The 15,515-nt window shown below is 43.8% G+C and overlaps 1 protein-coding gene across 4 annotated transcripts in view; it reads right to left on the reverse strand.

Moving 5' to 3' along the window:
- The window catches only part of RNF19A (ring finger protein 19A, RBR E3 ubiquitin protein ligase), a 57,795-nt gene that overhangs the window by 21,845 nt on the left and 20,435 nt on the right, over positions 1-15,515 (reverse strand). For 3 of the 4 annotated variants that reach the window (XM_052703814.1, XM_052703816.1, XM_052703815.1), the window contains exon 2: positions 3,611-3,729. The exons of the other annotated variant lie outside the window; for it this stretch is intronic. The gene's annotated coding sequence lies outside the window, so the exon portion shown is untranslated. The remainder of the gene's footprint in view (positions 1-3,610; positions 3,730-15,515) is intronic. 4 annotated transcript variants of the gene reach the window in all.

Raw genomic sequence — 15,515 nt, forward strand, 5'->3', positions numbered from 1 at the left:
CATCCCCAAGGAGGAGACCCCACAGCCTTCCTGGGAGTCTCCCTGCCACAGAATGGGCCTCCTCTTCTCCAGACTGAGCAATCCCAGTTCCCTCAGCCGCTACCCCTAAGACTTGTGCTCCAGACCCTTCACAGCTTCATTGCCCTTCTCTGGACACCCTCCAAGATCCCAGTGTCCTTCCCGTACTGAGAGGTCCTGCTGGCTGTGCTATTTCTGGTACAAGCCAGGATGCCATTGGCCTTCTTGGCCACCCAGGTACACTGCTTGCTCGTGTTCAGACAGCTGTCAACTCACACCCCCAGATCCTTTTCCTCTATGCAGCTTTCCAGCCAATCTGTCCCAGCCTGTAGCTATGTTGTTGTGACCAAAGTGCAGAACCCTACACTTGGTCTTGTTGAACTGAGGCAATTGGCCTTGGCCCAGTGATCCAGCCTGCCCAGATACCTCTGTAGGGCCTTTCTTCCCTTAGATCAGTGCTTTCTCCCCACTTGGTATCATCTACAAGCTTGGTGAGAGTGCACTCAACTCCCTCATCCAAATCATCAATAAATATATTAAATAGGACCAGCCCCAATACTGACCCCAAGGGACAAACACTAGTGACTAGAGTCACCAGCTGGATTTCACTCTACCCCCACTCTCCAGGCCCAGCCCTCCAGCCACTTTTATATCCACAGAATTGTACATCTGTCTAAGCCACAACCTGCCAGCTTCTGCAGGAGTATGCTGAGAGAGACAGATTCAAATAGGATTTGGTTTAGTGATATGGTTTAGTGATAGTGGTGGCAGTGGTGATGAGGAGATGGTTGGACTAGATGATCTTGTAGGTCATTTCCAACCTTGTGATTCTATGATTCTATGAAAGGCCTTACTGACGTGTAGGTAGACTACATCTACAGCCTTTCCCCCATCCACTAAGTGAGCTGCCTTCTCACAGAAGCAGATGAGGTTGGTCAAGTGGGACATGCTTTTCACAAACCCACGCTGGCTACATTGTCCCACACGTGTTATCAAATTGAACTCAGCATTCCCACTACATCCAATAAAGGATGGAGATTCAACTTTTGACAGGCCTCCTGTTGCCTTTAAGGCTTCCTTCTTGAGGAACCTCCAGCTTTCCTGGACCCCTCTGCACTTCAGGACTGTCTCACGAGGGACTCCTCACAGACAATGTCCAAAACTGCCCAAAAGGATAAAAAGGAATAATCTTTTGTATAGAATATTGACATTATATCATAGATACTGTTTGCAGCTGGTAGGTAGTGTTTGAAATACATTTAAGATGCACAAATCATAGCCTAATGTCTTTGATAAATTCCATTTGTTTGTCTAGAAGAGCACAAATACACTTAAAAGCATGATTACAACTATGTCATAACTACTTAGTACCGTGCTGGTACTACCAGGACAGTGGAAAATACCATCCTCATCAAGCCAGGAGAATCCATGAAGGACAGTAACAGAAATCAAAGCATTTATTTCAAGCAAGGTGGTGGTGTTTGCTTTTTTTTCCTTAACCAAAGTAGGAAAAAAACAGAGTAACCCAACCAAGTCTATAACTATGACCATTCCTCCTTCCTTTTCTCTAGGGAGGAAAGAATGCACATTATAGCCATCTCTGCCAGTTCCAAAAGATGTACAAAAATCAAGAAATAGCAGTTCTAGTGGTTAAACAGATGTTCATTTTTATTTTTTAAATAAACAGATTCTCCCATGCTCTTCTCCCATGCTTGGCTGGACTCGATGATTTCTGGAGGTCCCTTCCAACCCCTATGATTCTGAGATTCTGTGATATGCTCTAAAGAAGCCACTACAGTTCTCTTTGCATAGAGAGATCCAATAAGCAGTCTCTCATGCTCTTCTAAAGAAGGCTGAAATTCTGTCAGGAATACTGAACAGAGAAGCTGCCAGATACTTTGAGACAAGCATCAATTACTCTCTCTAGATTCAAGTGCACAAGGTTAGTTGAAAAATCCATATTTTTCCCTATGCAGTAATTCTGGATTGTCATTTTTAGTAGCATTTGAAGATGACTGCTGAAAAGACACTGCAAATGATCTATTACAGAGAAAAATGAAGACAAATCTTACAATGCTAATTACAGTCAGAGCTGAACAGAAGCACAAAAGCCTTGCTGGAGTAATATGGAGCCCTAGACAGCTCTCATGCTATCCAACCCAACACAGCATCTGGATATTTTTGCTGACAGAAGAAAGAAAAGTATATCATTCTGTACAGCATGAGAACACAATGCCTGCATTATTCCAGTAACAACGAGCCCATACGGAATAGATACACTGTGTGAAAAGTCGAGCTGTGAAATCAAAAGACTTCAAAGGAGCTGAGATGCTCAGTTAGGATGACAGCTATCAGTAACCTGACTCTGAGCAGCAGCACTCATTCCAAATTCTGTGCCACTCTCCCTGACCTGTATATACAAGCAATTATGGGAAAGGGATTAAGAAACACCCAACTCCTAGAAATGTAAGTTCACCACTGTCTTCAACACTTCCTCAAAACACTTAACAAATTACATAAAAACATGTTTCTGGCCTCCTGCCATGCTTAAAACCCTACCACAAATCAAGACTCCAGCAGTTCTTTGTGTTCTTCTCATGCCACAGACCACCACAAGTCAACTTTGCGCAGCACAGAAACACCTTCTAACTTGAAGATTTCCATAAGCACAAATGACCCTTATTGACATAACTCGTTTATAGACGTAACTCAGCACTTATTTTCTGCCTGTTCCTTCAGTTGCATTTCCTCAACAGGCTTCCCCAGCAAACGACCTCCTAAACCACCTTCTACTTACACCCAATTTATTCCCTTTTGTAGTCCTTGTTGGCCACGCTGCCTTAAGTAAACGCTATTGCTAACCATACAGTGAGGGAAGAAGGAAAGGAAATGAGAAAATCTTACAAATTAAGTTTTCTACTTCGAGATGACTGAAAAATGTCTTCTGGTATGGCTCTCTGCAATGTAAAATTGGTGAGGTGCTAAGGTTAAAACTTCTTGAGAAATGCTCTAAGACAGACAAGTTTAACCCTACTGAATTTGCAAGAAGAGGGCAATAAAGTCCTAATTCCACAGGCTAATTATTTGCAGAAGACTACCCTTCTGTCCCTAACTCCTTCAAACACAGAGACAGCAGCTTAGCCTGCTGCCTGCTCTTCACACACAATCTGGCACAGCAATCACAAAGAAGGCATTCCCAGCCAGCTGTACACGCAGCTTTGCAACATGACAGCAGGTTTAAACATTGATGTAAGAAAACAGAAAACACCATAAATCTAGCTGCAGCTACGTCATCACTAAAATCCTTAAGTACTGCCTAATGTCACTGGTGCTTAAACTACAGATTTCGACTTTTCCTGTTGCACCCTTTATCTTATGCACCTGTTCCTCCCGGCAATTTAACCAACCATCAACTCGGTGTTGGTGTATTGAAAGCTATTTATTGATCAAAATCAATGGATAACAGCTTCCTTTAATATCTGTAGCACCCAACACCCACGCTCTCCTGCTCTCTGTGAGATGCACTCCCCCAACCAGCAGTCAGCTTTAGCAAAAAAGCCCAGAGATCAAAGTTTACCCACAGACAACGTACCTACAGATGTGATGCTTGTTTCTGCCTCCCTCTTCTAATGAACATCTCCTGTTGCGATCTCTCTGTGTCCTGGAATTTCTAGTTTAAGATGTTCTTTACGTACAGAGATCTGTAAACATCTAAAGAAAGCATCAGAAAAACACACCGTCATTTCTGTTTACTCCACAGAGTAAGAATTGTAAAAATAAAACAGAATCAGAAGTAAAACGTATGCAAAAGCTTAAGCTACTAAGTTCAAAGCCAATGCACATGATTTTTAAATATCAATCAAGTTTATGGCTCTAACAGGTATTCTTTACATATCACTTCATTCCATAGCAGTTTTTAGACTGAGAAGAAAAAAAAGAGCACTTTTGTCTCGTGATTTCTAAAAGAATACACCCTACTGCCTTTGAAGAGGTTCAGCCAAAGTCTGGCAGCATGGAGAATTTAAACAGACTGAGGTACAGCTTCCAAAGAACTTAACAGTCCGATTGTTTTCTCAACAATTCCAGTGTTTTCCCTCAAAAACTACAACAATTAGTGACGTATTTGCCATCCAATGTTTACAAGATTATAAAAGATATTTAATTTCAGTTTGCAGGCTTTTTTGGGATGCCTTTTAACTCTGATTTCTAATACAAGGTAAAATTAAAGAGGTTCATTATTGGGATTAAACTAATAAGATCGTTCAATCTAAGAAAGTTAACAGATTTGTATCAAAAAAATTCTCAAGCTTTGAGAAAGTTCCCAGATCTGGAGAAAAAAAACCAACTAGGCTTACCAAACACAGTGATGTATTACAGTATGCCGGATATAAAAAGCAAAGTCAAAGTGACCTAAATAATTCATTCACCTCACACTGAGCTGCGTATGATTATTTTAAGTGTATACTAAAGTAAATTTTCGTTTGCTGTGGTTTTCTCTTTTTCAGAAAGAGGGCACCACAATAGCAAGCTTACACTTTACAAAACTGATCTGAGCAGAAAGTAACTGTGATCTTTCAGACACTTGTGCAGGAAGATACGTCCACATTCATGCCCCCCTCCACACACACACACACGTTTCGCTTCAGACACAGAGACCAGACCGCTCCTTAAGTTACCAGAGCTCCTATTACCAGTAGACCTTTTTCAAAGTGCACATTGCTTCATTATTTAGTTAATTAGGCTCTCACTTCTCTGTGTCTATGGCAGATTCACTGATGGATGCAGAGAAGCCGTTTTTCAGAAATGGGACTCCCAGATTCGCATTTGTTCAAAAGACAAGTCTGTCAAAATCTTTAGAGATGTCAAGACAAGTCTCGAAAGTGACACATCAACTTTAAACGAACAGAACCATTTCAGTAAAGTAAGTTCTGCTTTTTAGCACTGTTCCAGGCACTTCCCAACTCCACCTTTGTGTTTGCAGCAATTGGAGGCGCCAACAGGATGGCGGCCACATCCCTCTCAGCACAGCACTGAGGAGCAGAACAGGGGGCAGCCCTTATCCCTGCACTGCTGGGAAGGGAGAGCCTCTCAGAAGAGAAGCCTGACACAAGCAAAGTGAGAAATCTCCCAGGAGGAAAAGGATTTGCACTAACACTTGGAAATCATACCATCATCAAGGTTGGAAAAGATCTCCAAGATCATGCAGTCCAACTATCCACCTACCACCACCATTTCCTCACTAAGCCATGTCCCTCAGTGCAGCATCTAAACACTCCTTGAATACCTCCAGAGATGGTGACTCAGGCACCTCCCTGGGCAGCCCGTTCCACGATTTCTGTAACAGACAGTCAATTGGCTTTATAGCACTGTCAATTGGCTTTATAAATCTTCTAACAATTAGGACAGGCTTGGAAAAAAAACCAACATTTTGTTAAAATTAAGCGAAAGTATATGTATGAGATACTAAAAGCAGGCGGAAGGCCAGCACTGCTCCCAGGTGACACACAGCATTTCTTTTCAGCTGTTAACCTCCACCTCAGCTGGGTGATCACTGATGCAGAACAAGAGCTCTGTTTGTAAATACCTTTCAACAGACATTAAAAAGAAACATCGTGGTTTCTGTTATCAACATCAAGTCTAGGGTATTACTTTGAATCCCAAATCATGTTATGAAAGAATTTTGGTTTACACAGCGACAGTTATACATTTCTTAATATGAATAGCACTTGTGCAGCAGAGATCTCCTCAAACCCTAAATGCTACACGGTAATCATTGTCACCTCACAGTTTACTCTGATTACAGTTCATTTTTCTTTACAACCTTGTGTCAATTATCCGGAAATGTTATTTTCACTTACAGAACAAAGCTGCGATTGTTTGTAAGACAGTGAAGCACGCAGACAGCAGACCCACTTGGGCTCAGAGCCTGGGACAGTCCTTCTGACCAGCCACTCAAGTCAGGAGACTGATGGGGGTTAAAATACACACAGTTCTGCAGAGCACCAGCTGCAGAATTGACAAAAGTTAACTGATACATCATGTTCTGCTTTAAAACTCACACTGGTACGTAGCACATGACCAACCAATCCGAACAGCAGAAAAGCCTTCAGTAGTTAGGCTTCTTCCTTAGAACTGACTGCGCAACACATCCCATATCATGTGTCTGTGACAGCTGCTTTTAGGAAAGGAAGTCATGCAAGCTGCTCAGCTCATTCTAGAAGTCAGAGTGATGCTGCCAGCGCCGACACGACCACTCCCTTACCCTTGCAGAGAGCATTTACACAGAAGAACAAGCAGTTATGGGCCTCCTCAAAACCTGGCTGTTTTGGGGCTCTGTGATGCTTTTTGATCACTGTCCTTTCAAACTCCAAAAAAACACTCCACAATCAGGCACAAGCAGCTTAGAGGAGAAGCATCTTTTCCTCTACAATTCAGATGCCGAGTAAAAGATTTTCTCTGCACAGATGCACATTATAAGCAAGGTCAGCCATGGTAATGCAGAGGTCTGCTGATATTCTTCTAAGGGCCCACAACATACAGTTGATGACAAATGCAACAGGATTCCTTAAATAATATATGCTCTAATTTTCCAAACCAGCAGTATTACATCTGGATACGCCAAGCACAATGGCTGGCAGAAACCAACAGCTCAGCAGTGAGACTTGGCTCTATTTATGAACCTCCCAGCCTACATCTGTAACAGGGAAGACTAACAATCAATTTTCTCTTATCTACCTGAGCAGAGCAGTCTTAGCCCAAGCACACTCTTACTGCAATGACAAAAAGAAGCTGATCCTATGCACTATGGTGCTACTGTAAGCAAACGTACACCAAATTCAGCCAACTCAAACCAATCTTGGAAATCCTGGAGGGGAGAGAGGAAAAAAAAAAAAAAAAAAAAAAGGAGGGGAGAAAAACAAAACTTCACCAGAAATATTTTGTTTTAACCATTAAAATCCTCATACAGACACAATGCTTTCTTGCATAGATGCTGGCAATTTTTTCTTTTTGTGCAATGTTGGGGATGTATTTTCACTTCCGTGGAGTGATTTGTTTATATATATAGATGCTGAAGTCATGCTCTAAAACATCTGGCTGGCAGGCAGTCTGGAAAGTGGAAGCAACAATGAGGGATTAAAAACTGCCCAAGCTGCCGATGCACCAAAAAGGGGTTTTAATCCAACTGCATTAATGCTTTCATTTTAACTTGGTACTCATTCTGTCCATCAAGCCAATAAGAAAGTTGGCCTGTGGGAGCAAATCCTTCTGACAAAGAATGGACAAATGACTGTCTGCCATGCCTGGGACAACATTAACATTCATTTTAAATTCCTGCTTCTGAGAATGCACATAAGATATTAACAGACCCAGATACTCCGTCCATGCAGTGTTAAGAAAAATATAAATGAAACAAAAGAAATGATCAGCAACATCAAAACAATCCCCAAGCATGTTTACTTTGCTCAGAACAAAAACTCAGTGCTGGATTTTTTTTAAGCTCTGCATATAGTCCAAAGCAATTAATCCCCATTTTGGATATTGCTCTTTAAACTACTACTGATCAATGCCTTGGGATTTACTTCAGCTGTTTTTTATTCCAAATTATATACTGCAAAACAACTAGAATGAGTACAGAGAGAAGTGAAACAGTAACAGAATGTTTAGGTTCTGCAAGTATTACCAACACTTCAAGTGGAAAACATTGCAACACTTCTGAGAGCTTAGGTCATTTTTACAGAAAAACTGCTTCAAAATGAAAATAACTCAGACTTCTGCAAACTTCCAGAATACATAGACATAATTTCAGGCCTGTAATCATGCCCGCTCAGACAGCAATGACTACACATCAAATTCTGATACATTTTTGTTTTCAAGCAATCTTCAGAGTGTGTCCTACTCTAAAAACAAAGTAATGCGTACCCCGCTGTAAGGCAGGACAAATATCACAGCAGCAGGATCTAAAACCAAGAGCAGGAGTTCCAGAGAAGCCTGGACAGCTTCTGCCCTGCATACCACACCGCAGAGATGGCAGCCAGGGTACAGAAGAGGTAACAGATCTCAGGTCCTGGCTCCAATTTAATATGCAATCTGGCAGCAGCAGCCAGGAATTTGTCTGGCACTGAAGCAAGGCATTAGTGAACAGCTGATCAACAGACAGCATCTTCCAGCTCCCTTCCGGGTTGTCTCTGGCAGACCTAACACCTATTTTCAGGGTGGGGAAGAAAAAGAAAAAAAAATACCATCTAGTCTTGAAAAATCTTTGCCTCCAAATAAGAAGCACTGGAAAGTATTCAGGCATAATTTCCAGCCTTCCAGTGCTATTTTATCCATTATTATTAGCAAAATGGATACATAGATAACATGTATAACATACTTAAAACTAACTTCAAAAGGGAATCGAGGTTAAAGGTCTTGAACTCTCTTTGTGAGACCAAGCCAGGTGTGCTGCCTCACCATGGCATGGATCCGAACTGGGTCACAGATCCTGCAAGGCACTGGGATAGCTCACCACAACTTAAGATGCTGTGACTGAAGTGCGCCTCAACCTTGGCAACAGCTTCTGCACATGGTTCCATCTGACTGAAGGCTCTGTAAAAAGCAACTATCCGTTGTGATAAACATAATTCAGCAGGAGACTCAGAAATACAGGATGCTCTACCATTAAATGTAGAGGTTGGTGGCCCTGCAGGGGGGTTGGAGCTTGATAATCCTCGAGGTCCTTTCCAACCTGAGCCATTCTATGATACAATTCTATGAAAAACCTGGGGACCTGAATGAACAACCCATGGCAGCCATGCCAACAGCAGGCCCACAGCAAAGGCAGGAACTATGACTTCTTTATTCTGCCATGGCTGATGCCATAACACTGCAATCTGTCAGACAGCATCCCTGCACCAGCACAGCTAACCACTTCTGTTAACTCAAGAAGTGAAATCAGTGCACAAACTGGAGCAATGCACCCAATGCCACTGCTGCCTGTCCTAGGGATTCACCAAGCCACTACACAAACATTATCTACAAAAGTCCTGTGTGGATGGATTTAGTTCAGTGACAACTCTAGTTAAACTGTGCCATCTTAAAAACAGACCAAGACCAAACCAGAACGAACAACTTAGAGAAAGAGACAAAAACAAAGACAGGGAAAGGTCCTCGCCAGGGAAACAAAAATAATCCCTCCTGCCAGGAACACTGCCTTCAGCTTCCAGACAGGAAACACTCCCTGCCTCCAGAAAAACCATTGGCGTCAGGAAGCGGTAGAAGTACCGTGGAACTTATCGCACAGCCGAACCTAACGCAGGGAGAAATGGGAACAGCACCGAGGGACAGCAAAGACAAAACAGCCAGCCATAACACACACAGGCCTCTGCTTACCAATAGATGAGGTAAAAAGTTCAACCTTACCACGTTATTTTGGGGACAAGAATGGAAAGGTTTCTTCTTCCAGCCCCACTGAGATGAAATCGGTTAGAAAGAGATTGGGCTGAAAAGATAGAGCCTATTCAGCACAGATGGAACAAGACAAGGGGAATGATCCAGAATTACAGACAGACTCCGCAGGCATTACAAATACTGCAAATGCTAGTTCAAAAGCACAAAGGAAGAAAAAGCTGAATGGTGGCCATCAGAAGGACATCTGATGCTGCACCTATACTGGAAATACAGTATGTGCCAACAGGAGAAGCTATTCTGCCAGCACAGTTATACCACCTACAACATCACACGCTGCCAAAAAAACAGGCTGTGTCAGCATGCAGCAAGATTTAGCCTGGCTGATGCGAGTTTTTCCAAATATTTTTCCACTGACAGCAGAGCAGCGTAACCATAATGCAAACCTGGGGCTAAGCAGACTTCCTTTATGCAGAACTCCACTGTTTGAAACAGCTAGAAGTGTTAGTGGAAGGCACCCACTCAGCTTCAAAGGCTCTTGTGAAACCCCCTTGGTCCTCAGTGCCTCATTAATGACCATTAAGGGAGAGCAACAAGGGGATGGTGAATCTCTGCAGCACTTCCACACAGTACAGGTCTGCATGCCAACAACGTCATGGCTCATGCAGAGCTAATGCCACCAGCAATGCCCTAGCCTTGTGTAGCATCAGAAAATTGTATCATGCCGCTTAAACTTTTTTGAAACACTCAAGGGCTGTGCTTAACACATTTAATATTAGGATATAAGGTCAGAAAAACACGTATGGGACCCTCTCATAACTTTCCTCCGATGGTAGAGGAGTGCAGCAGCAACATTCTGTGAGCAGCTGCTGGAAAGGAGAGTAAGGGTGGGTCATGGCATACCTGCACTGCTCTGTTCACACCATGATTCCTAGAATTGGCAAGCTACATCCCTACGGCTCAGCCTCACTTCTGAAACATAGTTCCCTGTCTCTATGCTTCTGAGGGGGTTCACCCCCAACTCCCCCCCACATGCAGCCTCACATCTTCCTTCCAGCAGTTCTGTCAGCACAACTGCTTGGCTGTTACCTTCCTCTTCACACAGCACCATCCTAAAGAGCTTTTCCCCAGCAGTTGTGGAAGCATCACTGCACAGGCCCCTTTGCGTGACACAGCACCGTATCAAACAATCACAAGAAGGAAAAAAAAAAAAAAATGAAGCAAGCACAATACAATTCCTAGAAAAACTGCTGTGCTTATTTTCTCCGTTACTGAAAATGGCTTCAATGCTAATTATAACTTCCAACTGTGCTATTTCAGGTTCTGAGGTAAAGGCAGGCTTTGTGGTTTTCAAACAGTAATGCTGGTTCATGCCTTCAACTCAGTACGGTGTTTAGTAAGCCTTAAAAACAAAACAAAACTGAAGTCAGATTTAAAAGCTTCCTAGATCACAGAAACAACTGATCTGGTGAACCAAATTAGTGCAGAACACATTGCCTCAGGCCAAGACTGCTTGTTAACCTGAACTTGAGCTGAAGTCCTCGTGTGTCAGGATGATTTTTTCTTAAAAAGACAAAGTAAACAGTTTGTAAAAACTCCAACAGCTCCTGTTTATTTTTTTTATATCAGCTGCAATCCTCCTGCTCGAGTTGGAGTCTGTCACACTGACACCCCGTCCTGCTCTGATCGCCTCACGCACAGCTCTCCCAAACTGCCTGCAACCAGACACATCTCAGACAAAACAAGTACCTCAGGCTGAACCTAACACACAGGCTTTGGTATTATTTCCATGCCAGATATACTTGTTTAACCTGCAGTAACAAAGTCAGTCCCCTGCTTATCTTGAAAATAAAATACTGCTTTCTCTGGAAGATCATAAACCCACAGAGTGCCTTTAAGCCCCCGCCTTCTTCCTACTAATCATTGTGAATTTCAAATTACAGATGGTTTTTCTTGCTTAAAAACCTCTAGTTTAGTTTTAACATTGGGAAAAACCCTCAAGCAATGCACTTAGTTTGCTCCTGAAAAACATCCTCATTGAAAACCAGAGAGCTATTTAAACCAAACCCAGCTGAAAAACTGAAAGCAGCATCCTGCACACCGTGTCAGGCACAAATATTTATAAAATAACCCGAGGTGTCTGTAATTAATGGGAAAACGCAATTGACAGGTACATTTTCTACGCACAGAAGACAGAGTGCGGATCAGGCTACAAATGGCACTCACATTGATTTATCCCCCCTGCAAACTGCTTCGGTTCCAACAAGCCATCGCCCACGACGAACGAGGTGACTGAATGTGCGCAATGCTCAACCTCGCCCCGGCTCTGCTGACGTCAGCCCTTCCTTGCCAGCAGATGCTCTGGCAGGCGTTACACACACAGCACGACAGGGACTTCACGCAGATTCCCCTGTCTGCAGACAAACGCAGCAGAGCAGGAAGAGGGGGAGGACAGATTCTGATTTTCAGACAGAGGCTCGGCCGCACGGAGCACAGCCTCCCCATGCAGCTGGTTTGTTTGCTAGGATACAGGTAAACTGCACACCAGGCAGAGCCAAGAGGAGGACAGAGCGGCGCAGGCAAGCGCTAAGAAGGTGGTAGAGCAGTGGCACGTCCCTATCTTCACACCAACAATAGGCACAGCGAGGCCCTACCAGCACACCCCATCACCCAGTCATGCAGCTTGCCCTGGGCAGGAGAGGGACAGGCAGGACAACCTTTGTCTTCTCATCCATCTCCAAACACAAAGCAGATGCCTCAAGAAAGAAACAATTATCTGAATTATTCTGAGAGCCAAATCCAACAGCCAGAACGCACCACGGCTCCCTTACGACAGAGGGAGGGCTTCCTGAAGCAGCTGGTGGATGCTGTCCCAGCGGTGGTCACAGAACACTCCGTGCTGGCTGCTTGGGGAACGCACAGCAACCCTGTAAGATCTCAGATCTGATCTCAAACACCTCCTCTATTCCCTCAGCACTTTACAGCTAACAGCGGGTCACCCCTGCTCCAGTCCAACACCAGAAGTGTTTTCAATTTCTCCCCCAAAGGTATGCACTCGCTCCAAACAAGCTGTGTGCAGACACCAAGGCATACTCACCAAAAGCTGATGTGCCAGGTCCTCAAACCCTGTAGGTGAAAAGGCACCCAGTCACCCCCCAAGGACCCATGAGACATCCTCCCACGTAACTCCCAGCTGCCCCACGCATTTACTGTAAACAGCCCCTTCCTCTGCTGCCAGCACTTCTGCCTGACGTGGTGCCACATCAACCTGGGAAATCCCAACAGAAGGCTGCAACAGCCGACACAGATTTAAAATGCGATTTTTACAAACCTGCATACAAGCAACACTCAAGGATAGAAACATTTCACTTCACAGCTCCTGGGAGAAAAATGAGCGCCTAACAGAGAAACCAGACAAACCAGAGAGAATGTAGACATTCAAATGAAAACCAAACACAAAGAGCTTCAAGTTTCACATTCACAACAGGCAGTTTAACTTCCAGATAACCCAGTGACATTATCAAACAGCACCCACCGTTATCAGTTCTCTGAGAGACTCCAATTCCAACACGGTGGACTGTGATCTGGACAAACCTGTGATTGTGCTCACCATCTCCCAGCAGGACTAGATCAATGACCAAAAAGACCAATGCAGTGGGAAACGATACCAGAGGTTTTTAACAAATTCCAGTTAGCACAGCAGGAGCCCTTCCCCTCAGCTGCACAGGTATAAACTCAGGCTCTGATCCCAAGCCAGCCTTTCCCACTGTCTGTTGAAACAAATTCAAGAAATATGGTGTAGATTTTGCAGGGGGACAGCAGGGAAACAGCCAGGGAAAGTAAATTATACAAATGAACCAAGTTTCAAGAATGGAGTATTACCATCAGCTAGATTCTTCAGGCAGCACAGAGCTGCCTCCAGCGAAGGTGAAACATCTGTGCAAGAGATTCATTTTCCCCAGGCCTGCCTTGAAATGCAGAAGGAGACTTCCATGGAATGAGTAAGTATCCTTGATAGCTGCTCTGCATTCAGCCTAAAATGTGCTTCTCTAACCTCGCTACGCTGTGAGATGCATGTGGTTTTCTTGCTACAGCATGAGACCAAAATGAATCATGCGCTGTAACTGCGCCAGTACAGAGAATAACATGGTTGCTATTACTGAAAACTGGAAGTCCTCCGCAAAAACTCCACTTGCACATCTGTTTCCACTGTACAAAGCAAGGATTAACTTCATTTTTCAGCGAGTCTGGAACTCAGTAATCTCACCCAAGAAATGAGGCCTACAAAATGTACTAAAGTTCTAACTGTTTAGAAGTGAAGAATCCTCTGGCAGATCACCTCGTAGCTACCACAGCAGTACTACTGTGAGAGCTGTGCAATGGAATTTAAGCATGCACAAAGGCCAAGACAAATTCAAAAGGATTTTAACATTAAAATAGGTGGAGAATATGAATAATAAACACAAACTAGAATAATGATGTGACAACCAACTCTGCTATCAGTCACAAGACCACCTCCAAAAGGAACTGCTCTGTTTCACATCACAGGACTCCCATTATTTACTCATATTAAGCAAGCTTTAACTCAAACTGAAACATACACAGAGCAAAGCCCTTTTACATAATTGGTCAGGCTGATGTTGTTCCACGCTAAGAAGATAGCAGCTACATTCAGAAAGATATGACTGTTTAAATATACGCTTTCATGTAATTGGAGTAGTTTGTATCTGCCCACCCTTCCCCGTTAGAGCTTACAGCTGCTTCAGCTCTGTTTGTGGCTTTCCAACAGAACAGAAACACGTGCCAGCAACAACCAGCAAGTTCCTAAGATTTAACTGCCTGGATACAATCCGGCTTCCTCCCATTTAACACCCTCCAAGAGTCACCTACTCACCTCCAGAACCGTGAGAGCTCTGCTGACACATAGGAGGGCAGAAAGAAAGAAGAAATATGAAATGGGCGGAGTGAAAGATACGCTACCAGTGAAGTCAGAATTCTGCATAACAGGCACATTGGTGATATACTGTTTACTCACTCATCTCACCTCACCAGTGATACTGCAGCACACAAATGGGGAATTGGGACCAATTATTCTCAAGACAGTAGGAAAAAAAACATGAAGGTTGTTAGAAGTTGCCTTTTGCTCTGTTATATACGCAATTATTTTAGATCAGGCTGAGAGACTTAAACAGAATCTTCTACTTCTTCCTCACACCTGACTCAATTTAAGAAGAAGTAAATTAATGCACAACTGTGGATCAAGTCTGTTTCTCAGCAGCACAATACCTATACCTCCCAGTTTACCCTCCTGCCTTACCAGCAGCTTTTCCAATCTGTTTAATTTGTCTACAATATCCACGCTAGAACATCAAGAGGAAACCTTTTCCATTACGAATCCATTATTTCCCACAGGGTGTTGAACTGTGCTGCAGAGGAGCCTAACACAGCCATGCCCTACATGGCAGCACAGGAAGGCCATCTTTATCACATCACAAGTGATGTAAGAAAGAATCTTACAGTTTTTCTAGCCTCCAGAATGCCCTCATCCTTACAAATACATTATCTGCTTCTGACACAGTGCCATCTCACACTCTGCAGAGATGTGCACACAAAGCTGCACAAAATTGTTAAGGAGATGTTCAACATCACACATGTGAGTACTCAAAAACTGAAGGTAGAGCAATGAAAGTGGTCCATAAACATGATATCCACCATCCCCTGTCCACTCACTGGATGTGCCATGGATGCACTGCAACACAGTAGAAGCGCTGGACTGATCTCGGCTAGTGTAAAGGCTGGAGACGAGTATCCAATGCTTGCTCCACTTCTGGGTCATCCCCACTGCCAGGACTGCTTGAGGCAGATGTGTGCACTAATTGAGGCCAGCTGCTTCCTACCCCAGCAGCTGGCTGTTTCCTTCAACGACATGGTACAGTCTCAACACCATGTGCACCAACTCTGGTAGGAGAGGCTGGAAGAGCACCACCGTTAGGATATAGTATACAGTGCTCCACAGCCATCTCCCAGATCTTAGGGGGAAGGGCAGCAAGGCTGATAGAAGTGTCCTAACGTCTGGGTCTGGCTACTGAGCTACCCAAAGGATCACACAG

The sequence above is a fragment of the Tympanuchus pallidicinctus genome, unplaced genomic scaffold, assembly GCF_026119805.1.
Source record: "Tympanuchus pallidicinctus isolate F22 unplaced genomic scaffold, pur_lepc_1.0 scaffold5, whole genome shotgun sequence".
Classification (NCBI taxonomy): Eukaryota; Metazoa; Chordata; class Aves; order Galliformes; family Phasianidae; genus Tympanuchus; species Tympanuchus pallidicinctus.